At 31.3% G+C, this 13,259-nt stretch overlaps 1 protein-coding gene across 1 annotated transcript in view; it reads left to right on the top strand.

Moving 5' to 3' along the window:
• Nucleotides 1-571: 571 nt before the first annotated feature.
• The window catches only part of LOC148272947 (uncharacterized), a 110,349-nt gene continuing 97,661 nt past the window's right edge, over nucleotides 572-13,259 (top strand). The window contains exon 1 of the mRNA XM_088239358.1: nucleotides 572-976. The gene's annotated coding sequence lies outside the window, so the exon portion shown is untranslated. The remainder of the gene's footprint in view (nucleotides 977-13,259) is intronic.

The following is a 13,259-nucleotide window of genomic DNA, read 5'->3' as shown; positions in this document are numbered from 1 at the left end:
TACTAGGAACTTTACTGTTCGCGCGTGTCACGCGTGAAATTGTCTCTCTCGCTCCTGAATATACCTGTATTATCGAGAGTGAGACGTAAAGAGTGTATGAGACAATTATATATTCGAATAACTCTTTTACTACTTACGCAATATGCGACACATTGGTAAACTTTTTATTGTGTTGGTGATTTGTCTCTGATTTTTAATAAAATCCTTTTTCTGTTCCCAATGAGCATTAATTATTTGATAAGAACATATTTTAACCGATACATAAATGTATAACGGAGGAATACCGAAACTCTTAACCCATAATTTGTTATAATTATGGAGATATTAAAGTTATTAGATGCAATGTGTACTAGCTACACATCACCGGGAAGGGAGAACTAATGCTGGGCATTCAGTCGTCTTTCAGGCGCGAAAATTAAAATGAGAATCCCATTTTCTTTCGCACGTCAAGCGCATGCGCCGTGTTCCCATAAAGCTCGAGTTCCCATTGGTGGCGTTGCTGTCAAAAGAAAAGCTCCGTAACGTTGGTAGTTCCGTTTTATATATTCCGGGGTCAGTTTCACAGGGGGTCCGTCGCTGTCTGTATTCTGGAAAATTTCTCAACAAGTGATGGAATAATAAGGAGCAATATGCCATAATGTGTGAATAAAGATAACGTTTTTTTATTTGTTATTTTGTGTTTCGTTTTAAGATCAGTGAAAATGAATTCGCCGAATTGATTTTCCTCCCACAGTTCAGTGACATGTGTTTCTGGAATGTAAAATATCATTGTTAGAAATAGTGAAATCGCAATCAGTTGTTCTTGATCCGCGATGATGTCGTTAATCCTTTTCTTCGCGTCATAAAAATATGTCATTATGAATTATATATCTGTCGAAAACGAATTAACGAAAAGATTTAAGACTGATTTAATATATTATAGAAATAAAAAAATGTTCCTCAGGTGGTTGATTTAATGGATGAAGCAGTAATTTATGTAAGACTTTTATTACACTATATTTTTGTAGCTAGCTGTACGTGCATAGATGTTTGGTTATTATTTGTTCCTGCATGCATTAATTTTTTTAACAAGAAAAATATTGTGAAAATGTATTAAACCGCATTCTACTCTTCCCTTTGAATACATATCTAACTATTTTTAACGATAAAACTTTGTTACTAGCGTATACAATAAATTTTCGACGTTTTCGGGAATTTCAACCAATCGTATTATACTAATAACATTTTTTTATAATAATTAATAAAACTTTGTATGTAAAATAGCACCTATTATAACGATGACAAATAACAATTTCAAAGATATTTAAATAAATGTGGAATTTTAAATGCAATTACTTTCTCATTCCAGTTTAAAAAGTGATTGTTGTATTAATATGAATGGAATAATTTATTAAGCCTCCACATTCTTCATTTCATATGAAGCGCATAGAAAAGTTTTACTATCGTCATTTATATTGTAATATCCTTTTAAAATATTGCCTAAAATTTTCCTAGAACCATGGATAATTTCAATGGGTAGCAAATTATGAAAGGTCAGGAAAGTAAACATAACCCAATCCTGCTGGTAGGCAATTATCAAGAAGGTTCCTACTTGGTTTAATAATTACACAACCTAGCTCTCAAGAGATAAGTGCCTACCAGACATCTCGTTTATTTCTCAATTCATTTTAGCATCATTTTAATTATTTTCCGATTTCGCATTACGTTTTTATGACTTCTCAAAGGCTCTAATAATAATATGTCTAATGTGTTTTTAAGTAATCAGAAATATGGAGGATTTTTACGATCTTATTTTTATTCCTCTGGATTTTCGTCTACACAGACAGATAAACGATAAAACGTGTAAAAATGGAAGCGTATTTCAGACAGAAAATTTATTAGAAGTGGCGGGTTTAAGTTATGATCATTTTATTACATTCTCTAATATATTATTATGTGTTCCTCGAATAAGTGCGGTGGTTTAAAAAGGTATTTTTTCGCTAGTGCGAATTTTCCAATTATTAGAATTATGTCATGACTAACCGATTGTTTGTAACAAGTATTTATTCTTAAAAAAAATTGTATAGAAACACATTCCCATATTTTTATTTTCACAGCATTCACGGAAAAAGCGCTCCTTCTACACATCCAAAAACCATTTTAAAGACCGAGGGTTTTCCTATTGCTTTCGCCCCATAAGTACCTAATTCAAACATTTTTTTGTCAAAAATCAAGTGACTTTCAAATGTCAATTTTATGAACCGCGATTTTAATTTATAACTTTTTTGATTCGATTGTTCCTTTCAGTGTAAGTTTGTATGGAAGGTTTATGTAGGATATCATTTTTATTCATGGCCATATTGCAATTATCCATACTTAATATTTATTAGCAGTGCCCGTACACATTCAGCAAAATGTACGTTTTTCGCCCTGGGTTTTTTTATTTAAATTGAAAATATATTATACATAATTTTATGTAAAAAAAACTCATTTGGGGACATGTAGATAACAATATTTATTTACAGACGTTTTTAGATTTTAAACTATAACATTGTTTACTATACAAAAGCAAAATAACAATTATGATCCATTTAAAATTAAAAGGGTATGGAAAAGTAAAAAAAAAATACTCATATTTTTAAAATTAATAATACAATATATAAAATAAATTTAAAAATATAAAAAGTTTTAAAATTAAATTAATGCATATGGTTTAAGGTTTGTTCCCTATTTAGCCCGTTAGCCATGATGTTATACAGATAAATGTATTTATTTATTACATACAATTTTATTTGCGTTAGCGTTTCGTTTTTCAGAAATTTGTCCAGATTTTTTTTTTAAATAAACATTTTTATTCGTTTTTTCGTTGTGGATTTTTAAATGATCCCAAACTGCATTTTGTTTGAATTAAATTTGATGACAGCTCTTCGTATTTGACCTCTGAACGTTGGTTCAGAGAATTCAGAACATTGGTCAAAAAATTACAATTATAAAAAAATGTAGTGTGTCATTTAAAAATAAGTTTTAATTGAAAACATCAAAGGTGCTTTAGGTAGATTGTCATAAGAAATTAATTTTCTTGAAAATTTTCTCGACTCTCAATTAAAACACCTTATTTATAATCGTAATTATTGACTACTTTTCGATGCCAGTGACTAACATTGTATCCACGGTAAACAAAATACAAATGTCGACACTGTAAATTTGTATTTGTATAACCACCAGAATTACCTGTCGGGTATTCTTTGTAATTCAGCACTGCTATTCAGCTTATTGACCGATTGTAGTATGAAAAAATACGAAAGTGGATTTTCTTTGAACATAAATTATTATTCGTTTAGCTTACAATGAAAACTTGACTTGCAAAACGAAAAAAATGTTTCTCGCTTTCGTGTGTAAACAACGAACTTTAAAATTAGCGTATTCGCGATGGCAAGACTGAAAATCATCGATTTTATTAATCTGTATCCGAGTAAAACACGCATATATCCGTAATGGCATGTGCTAAATCGTTTTTTATTGGTATGCCAATCGGCATTTCACCTCCGCTTGTTGAGATATTTTTAGAGACGATGCGTTGCCGAATACCATCTATCTCGGCGGCCACATTACTCCAGTCTACATAAACACAAAACATATCTGTACCCTGTATTATCCGGTCTTAGGATGTACGACCTAGTACCTATGTACATATACATTAGTATCTCCTTAGTGCACTTGTTCTGGCAATGCAACCAACGAGTGGGGGTAGATTGATCTGAAATACTCGTAAAAATTAAATATGGAGCACTCCGAAATACTCTGCTTAGATATGTTTCTCTTTTTTAGATCGTATTTTTTTTCATCGAAAGAGAACAGAAGTGAACGTCAAGACTACTAGTGAAAATATCTGGAGTCTGATAAAAATATTGGGTGCAATTAGTAAACTGACGCAATGCTCTACGCATAATCAATTGCGGATTAGAGAATAGTGATTATAATTATCATAATTTAGAATTAACTTTACAAGTTTCAGTTATAAAACCGTGCCTTTTAAATATTTTTTACTTCTGTCGCATTTTAGTATGGACTAGAAACCGCTGTGCATTGTGACGAAAACCCATAATTGATCTATAAAATAATGGAAATAATGGCAAATTTTAAAGAAATAACGCTGTATAATGGTTGGGTTTTGTCAAAATGGACGAAGTGTGTTGCATATTAAAGTATGATAAAACAACACATTTCGCAAAAAGCATAATTTAGAAATCATTTTTTATACTTATTTTTTTGTGATGCAACTTGCCCTAAGTCGATAATCAAACAAAAGTTACTCAGGTAAGATATTCCACAAAAATGCCCATGCTTAAATTTGTTGCAACAGAGAGGGAAAACATTGTTGAGAAGGGAATCTGGAAGTCTAGGCATTTACAGGGCTACTGACCAGTCATTGGCTGGTTTAAGTGGCCACTTTACACGCTGTGTAACATTCACTATTCTGTCTTTTCTGTATTTTTCCCTTTCTGTAATATAAAATTATAAAGTTAAAGTTATTCAAATATGAATAACTCCCTAGGGACAAATTTAAATATGAATAACGTTCTAGGGAGGAAATCCAGCCAGTCTGCAAGCATTTGGACATACTCAAAACATTGTTGAATACACATGCTTATTTATACACGTGTTCAATGTTTGGACATATTTTCCCATACTATTCTCTGTATTCTGGATACTCTCCAGAAAATGCGTTGCTCACTCGAAAGCTTTTCGGCAAATGTCTAAATTATAAAGGTATTCTACTACAACAGGATTAAACTAACAATATACCGTATTGTGTATACAAGGCGGGTGTGAAGTTTAACATCTCAGCTACGGGAGTCAAAATATTACTCGATGCTTTATTTGCAGACTAATGCAAGTATGTTAACTACATAATAATGATCTTTGAATTTAGCTTTATTTAACTAAGTTGGATAATTTTCGCCAATATTTTTTGGAAAAGTTACAAAATACGTATTTATTTATGGATTATCAAGTTAGTTAATTAGGCGATTAAAATAATTTTTCCACAAAATAATGCAATTAATCTACATTCTACTAATTGCAATACTAATGTGGATAAATATATCATAAAGATAAAGTGTAACAAATTTATCAACTTTATGAACTCAATTTTATCACGCACACAAGTGCGATTTTTTATCTAGATATCAGCGTTATCCTTATTGTAGATAAATGAATCAAATCAAGAGGACCTATGTGATTTTATTTCCTTCAGTGTAAATTTTGTTTACATGTTACGTAGAAATATTTTACACTGATTTCATCATTATTATTAGCGTTCCTTTTCTCTCAATTTTCTTATTAGTTACCATTTTTATTAGTTAAAAAATAACGTTTATTTTGTACAATTTCCAGAACAATAAATTACTCGCAAAAAATGATACCTGTATCTTTTTGTTGGTTACCCGAATTGAAATCTGAATACACGATGAGATAACACTGGTGAAGGAATGCAGAGTCTATATAGATTAAATACGTTTTCAGATATGTAACCGAATAAATACAAACTTAACAACGTTTTGAGTTTGTCCAAATTTTTGTAGACAAGGACTGGATTCAACTCCCTGGGGAGCTGTTTATATTGACATTTTACAACAGAGATGAAGAACATTCGAAGAACAGAAATTGAAAAAATAATATTTTCAGGCGTTGCCTAGTATGTAGGTGAAATAATTCAATTAGATGAATCTCACCCGCATAAATAAAGGTTTCAGCTCTTTAACTTCACAAACATCAACAGATGAAAGAATTGAAGGAATTTAGTTGTTCAAATATGGGCGGAATGGTGAATGTTACACAGTGTGTAAAGTGGCCACTTAAACCAGCCATTGACAGGTCATAAGCCCTGTAGATGCCTAGACTTCTATATTACCTTCTCTTAAATGTTCTTCATCTCTGTTGTAAAATGTTAAAATACAAACTTACTTAGAAACAACAGTTTTTTTTAGAATTTATCTCGTTTATCAATTTATATTAAATTACCTGCATCGCTAGCAAGTAAATTGTAATTTAACAACTTATTTCAAAACCAGCTTAATCTCACGTAAGAACAACACAGTTCGACAGCGCCTTTTCATGAAGTATAAATTTGTACAGCGTGAAAAGTCCTCAATAAAAATGCAACTTTAATAAATTCATACAATCAATATAATTTTTCGAATGGAAAAAATCTAACCTTCTATCGACATATGATCATTTCATCTCGTTTCCATCATGTTTCCACGCAGAATTGAAAAAAGTTCATTCTAAATCAGTTTGAAAACGTTTATAAAGATAACTTATGGTTGTGATTTAAATTTTTAAAATAATCCACATATATTAAGTATTAATTACTTTATCATGCGTTATTCTCTCAGTTTATGCAAGTTTTTTTTTTGTTTACATTATCATTTTTTTAATGTCTGTAATCTTCTTCGTGAATTTTAACAACTTTTGTTTCTGAAGTATGTTTTTAGTTCTGTTATTGCAAAAACTCGAAATAAATTGAAGATGTTTTGAAGAATTTTCTTGAGAAATATTAGCTTACTTTGCTTAAATTAGTAGGTACTAATTATTATATTCAGAGACTACATAAAATTGGCAATGAACTTAGCTCTATTGATATTTTTTTGCTATTCAATAGCGAAATTTAGCGATAAATGTTTTATAAATTTATTGATTCATTCAGTCATTTTGTGTTCGAGTCGCATTATTGTTTTAATTATGTCATTTCATTTGTATTTTTGTGTTTATTTATTTTATACAGATTATCAATTTGCAGTTTGAAGTTTAAACATAACGTGTATTTTTCAAAATGAAAAAGCTCGCTAAGGCGTTCAAAATAAATAAATTACAAAAATAATTTCATATTGGTACGAAATTCACCATAATATTTTTTTATTACGTTATTTATATTTAAGTATTGTTTTTATTTTATAAAATTCAAATGTATTTCGTATATTACTTATATTAAACCTCTAATGGTTGTGGTTTTTATTACATTGTTTTTTTTTTTATAAAATTAACTATTCCAAATTTCGTAACTAATATTGATTTATGTCAGTAATACCTTTATAAATAAGATTATTTGAAAACATCTCCAATTTCGCTAGTGTACCTTTGCAGAGTTCATTCCTAATATTTCTTCTACCCAGGAGCGCGTTGATTATAAAATCGATTTTCACTTTGCAAAACTCAGACGTGACGCTAAACTACCCCAAAGTTCACATTTCAACGAAAAACCAAAATCACAAAATAAATCGCTCTGTTCATATAACATTACGTAGGTAATAAAATGTAATATCCAAAATGTACCCACCTCTTCATTTATAAGTAATAGGTAACTGACTACCTACGTTATTTTTTTATGTTTTTTTAAGTATTCCACTATAAATAAAACCTGTCATACAAAATTAAAAATACCTCAAAATATTGTTTATTTTGTCAGTACATTCTTATATAATGTAACCATTTAAATTATCGTATTTTTTGTATAATCGTAAGTTTTTAAGATGTTTTGAGTATATTAGTAAACAAGTACTGGATATAATTCACTCGAAATTCGCTATCAAGGTTAAAAAATTAATAAGTCGATAAAAAAATGAAAATGATGAAAGAATTGAAGAAATCTGGTTGCTCACACATGGATATGATGGGGAATATTATTCAGTTTATTAAATAATCACATAAACCTGAAAAAATACCTTTATTCAATAAAATAATTGATGTATTAGTATTAATCAGTATTATTAAAAAAAATATGCTTAAAGGTATTTTTATTCCGTCTAAATAAGTAAATAAAAATACAAAAAATGGCGAGGGTTACATCTTACCGCGCGAGTTCAAATTTAGTGGGAGCGGGAACCTGAAAACAATAAATTTGCCCAATAAAGTTTCATGTACTGTCGTTTGATTGTTTTTTTTATAGAAAGGTATTATTAGTTTACAAGTATTATTAAAGCCCTTCACTCGGGTAGCGAATTCCGAATCAGAATTGACAATGTTGTCACAGATTGATTTGAGGTCACCACCGGAGTTCGCCAAGGTTGCGTCCTAGCACCGTTCCTTTTTACAATCCTTATGGAATTCATCCTAAGAGAGTCAATTCCACTAGATCGAGGAACATCCATCTCCCCCTCCTAAAAACTCTGCGACCTAGAGTATGCCGATGATGTGGTTAAAATTGACGATTCAGTCGAGGGTCTTCAGGTCACAGTAGATAAGCTAAATAGGTACTTCACATGCATGAGTTTAAAAATCAATATTGCAGAAATCCACGTACTGAGTAATACTTCGTGCCTTGATGCTCAAAATCCCTTGACTCTGCAAACCAAATCATCGAAAGGATCGAGATTTTCAAATACCTGGGAGTATATGTTACAGAAAATAGCAGCTTTAAAAAGAACTGGGAGTGTGATTAAAGGTAGCAAGCGCCTCACTCAACAGTATAAAGGCTATTAAGATCGGATATTTACTCAGTGAAAACCAAATGCCGCCTATATAACGCCTGTATAACACCTATTCTCCTCTATGGATTCGAATCGTGGCATCTAACTAGGGCCCAAAACAGCAAAATACTGAGTTTTAATAATATGTGTCTCAGAAGAATCTTGAGTGTGCGGTGGTTTGAATGAAGTAATAAGGGAACGGACGCAGCAACTCCAGTGACAACTGTCGTCAAGCGGAGGCGATACGGTTGGCTAGGCCACATACTGCGGATGTCTCCCGAGAGCCTTAACCACGCTTGCCTACTTTACAAGGCATCAGGTTCTCGACGTCCTGGACGTCCACTGCTGACTGTTCGTCGGCAGTTTATGTCAGAACTTCGAGACGAGAACCAGATTTGGGAGGACGCAAAGGAGTTGGCAGCCGATAGAGATGCATGGAAGCTCTTTGTGGATACTACATGCTCCAACTAGGGAGCGGACATGGAATGATGATGAAGATACAAGTATATGGATAAAAAGGTTGAGAAATATTAATTCAAAATTTCAAATGCTTTTCATATAATATATTTTCCTCTTATTTATTACATTGTTACGAAACTCCTATACGGATCGGGTTGCAATACTCCCATACCCTCTGGCAATTGGCAATTGGCACATCGTGTTGTGGCTGAATGAATCGTGTGGATAATGTATAATAAACATTGTATGGCTATTTGGAATATTATGCGTTCACAAATATTATATAATCACCCCGCTAGATTACTTTCAGTGAGAAATGGTTATCGCCGCTGAAAAAATAATCCCGGCCACAAATTTATTGAGCTCTGATGGCGTAAATTAAAATCAAACACACATTAATTTACTATAAATATATCGCTGGCGCTCATATTCTACACATAAACTATCAAATAATATTGAATTAAAGTTTATGTAATATCAGACTTTATCTAGGACCTACATACTTTAATTAAAACGGTATTCTTTTATAAATCTTGCTTTCCCTATTTAACGGATATAATATGTTGATCGAATCATAGTAACAATTTTTTTAATACGTTGTTACTACATAAATATATGTAGTTTTTTACTCCCAAATAAAACATTATTTATTTATGTTCAAAACATTATATTTATAATTAAACATTTTAATTAATGTTTGTTAATAAAAAATATAGCGTAAAGTTGTCAGCCTCGTGGTGTAGTGGTCAGCGCGTTTGCCTACCTTGCAAGAGGTCTCAGGTTCGATTCCCGACATGGTTGGTATGAAATATTTATAAAAAAAGTGTTTTTACACTAGAATATTTCCAAGTCCCTGGACTGGTACCTGAAGCATAATATTGAGGACAAAGAGACGGGTACGTCTTAAAACCAGTAAAAAATTAGTGAGTGGTTAAAAAAAAAAGTATTTACTTATATTAATTTCAATATTGTTTACTTGTTTTCAGCTGATATTATCGTGTCTTTGTGGTAGGCCTCAATAAAGGAAAAAAAAACATTATTTCAATTAGTTAATCAATTACCTACTTTTTTACTATTTGGACAGTATAATTTTTATGTTTTTTTCCGCTTATATTATTTGTTATCCCCATAGTTCATTTGTTTTTTTTTGTATTCACTGTTATTTATGTATGTAGTTTCAATTTTATAAAAGGCCTTCAAGCCGTGGATGTAAATAAAAAAATTGCGAAAGCTTTCTCAATATCGCGAATTTTCTCATTTTTGTAAACGAAGAAAAACTGACATTTTCATAAAGGAAAAGTAATTGCGAGCAACTACCCTCATGAATACAATTATTTGTGTTAAATATTAAGTATGTTAACCATACATTTTATTGTTAAATCATCCAAAGATAACAATTATAATATTGTGATTAATAGCCATATTATTTTTTATGATTATTTTTAATCTGTTGCCAGTACCATGGAATATAAATTTTGAAGTTTCTTACAATCAGGCGTGAACTATTTCTTTCATTTCATTAATTGTTGCTAAAAAGCACACGTAAGAATGATGTTGAAATTCACAATATTTTAGCTAATATTTCTTCATGAAACTTTAACTTGAAAACTATATGAGAATACTATATTCAATTCATAAAAAAAGTTAAATAAAATATGATTATGTTCTTTTTCATTTTTATTGCTTTATTTTATTTTTTTACAAGTGGAATTATACGGAGTGGCTCTTCACGGACACGCTTTTTTTTACATTGAATTTACCTATATATGGAAAACTATAAAAGGGAAATATCACATACCGATAAAAATGTATAAAGTGGTTTTAATGTAATTAATTGTATTTTCAAAATCAATAAAGGTATTGTGGAGAAATGTTTTCATACATAGATTTAAAAAAAAAACTTTTAAAAAAATACGTCGCTAGAAAAACGCAACATGTTTGAGAAGCCGAGATTCGTGAAATTTGAATGGCAGGAATAAATGAACATGAATCGTGACGTATTAGGGGCGTGGCTAATAGAATGACCGTTTTTTGCGGGAATTTAAATTACAAATTAAAAAATATTTATGCTACTAATAATTTATAAAAAAATATTTTTTTACTGGACAGTATTTCATAGACATTTTTTTACGTTAAAAATGTAAAAAATACCTGATATTTCCGTATTACCCTAAAATTTTTGTTTATTTCTAAGTATTGTTTTTTTTTTTGTTTCAATGGCTGTTGTTTTCTTTTGAAATAAAACAATAATAAAGAATCTGTATTATTATTTATTTATTTATTTATTAACGGACAATGTCCATGTATACAATTTATAAGGTTTAAATATTACAATAAAAGAATAGTTTAAAATATTTAAAAAAAAGAAAAGAAGCATTGACAAACATAAGGGACATCGAGACAAGATCTGGACTATTTATTTAGTGCTCGTTTAAATCGTTGTAAACTTAAACCAAAAAAGTCCAGATCTTGTCTCCAGTTAACAATACGACAAAGACGGGTCATTGGAGAATTAAGGCCATAGTTTGTTTTATGCTGATCGATGAACAGTACTTCATTGTTTCTCAATCTACGAGTCGGAATATTGAATTTTACTTGTCCCAGTAATGATGGAACATCGATTATACCATTTAGTATGCAGAACATATATATGGAGTCAATATTACAAGTATTACAAATAAAAGTAGTTTTTTTCCCTATTTTAAGCATTCATTGACAGTTGCTGATTAATGATTTGTACATAATGAAACAAACAAATGAACTAGCAGCTGAAGTAATACAGTGGCAACACCACAAGTATTTATTAGCTTACTCAAGTTTACGGCCTGTGCAGTAACCTCTAAATATAGGAAACAGCTAATGGGAACTGAATTCTTAGACTCTCTGTGATGCATCTTAAATATTAGTTTATTTACGTTTGATGTACTAGATGTATGTATCATTTAAAAATAAAATCTGCACAATATGTATATTGCACGCAATTAAGGAGCCATCTTTCAATCAATCTTACGGGCAAAAGCGTAGATATGTACGTGCCAATGCTTCGCATCTCACTTTCTTAAGAGTGAACGCGGTCTGACTTTTCTTCATACAAACGTATTCCGTATTTTCTCCCTGGATTATGTCACTAGAGCAGTGTTTTTTACACGCTATCGATATTTACCATTTACGTGTTTCTATTGTTTGATTTTTTGATAAATCGTTTCTTATGGGAGCTAGGATCATCCAAAAATTCATAAAAGCGCCCAATTATACAAATACCATCAATTAATTTTGAAAAGCAAAAAAGGTTCCGACACAGATAATTTCATTCTGATACTCTTTAATGAAACCTCGATTTGTCGATTTTAACTAGGCATAACCAGTCTGCCGTGCAGTTGTCTTTTTCGCACAATATCGAGAAGCATCTGCCAGAGAGCGACATAAAAACGAATGTTCAAACACCTATTCATCAAATTTCTATACCACTGCACACCCTCCTATATTATATTACACTGGCTACGTTTTCCACAGAGGGTGGAATACAAACTCTGTTGGTTTATGTATAAGTCACTGCGCAACTCTGCTCCAGAATATCTAAGGGAACTTACGCTTAGATCAGCTACATCTACGTTGAGAGGAAAAGTTATTATACCTCTACGCAAACAGCGCACTAAATTCGGCGAACGCGCATTTACGGTCGCGGGCCTTACGGCATGGAATACTCTCCCAGCAGAGGCAGAGGTGCGAAACTGTAAGAGTGAAGTGATGTTTCGGAAAAAACTTAAAACCCACTTGTTCTTTAAATCATTTGAATAAATCCTTACCATGTGATGACAAAGTACATTGTTTTTATTAAATTACAAAATTAAAAAGTTGAAATTCAATTTATTTCTTTATATAATCGCTTTGTAAAGCGCCCTTGAAATATTATATTACGAAAATGGCGCTGTATAAGTTATTCATAATAATAATAATATAGTCTCGCAAATTAAAACCGATCGTAAGTCTTCACTACACAATCCTCAATCAAGATTCGATCACCACTTTCTGCGAGTTTCATCTTTAAAAAGGAATCACGATTTTTTTAAATGGCCATGTCAAAAAATCATACATACGAGTACATGCATTCCTGGTAATGCAATTTTCATATTGTTTTGTACAGTTTGCGTCCTACCTTAAAGGTACTTACTTGTCCCTATTTCATGTGGACTGTTTTATCTAATAGTGTCTTATGCAATTCAGGTCGTGCCAGGTATCGAAGCCACTATCGGCATTTTCCGTCCTCGTTCGGAATAACAGCGTAGTGGAGCGACACTAGAAACTTGGCTTTTCCGGAGCGTGCAGTATTATGTTATGTCTGATGCAGGTAGC

The sequence above is a fragment of the Micrasema longulum genome, unplaced genomic scaffold (genome assembly GCF_059751315.1).
Source record: "Micrasema longulum isolate JH-2025_06_02 unplaced genomic scaffold, ASM5975131v1 h1tg002144l, whole genome shotgun sequence".
Taxonomy (NCBI): domain Eukaryota; kingdom Metazoa; phylum Arthropoda; class Insecta; order Trichoptera; family Brachycentridae; genus Micrasema; species Micrasema longulum.
The sequence above is the reverse complement of the archived record's forward strand: the minus strand, read 5'-3'. Positions and strand labels throughout refer to the sequence as shown.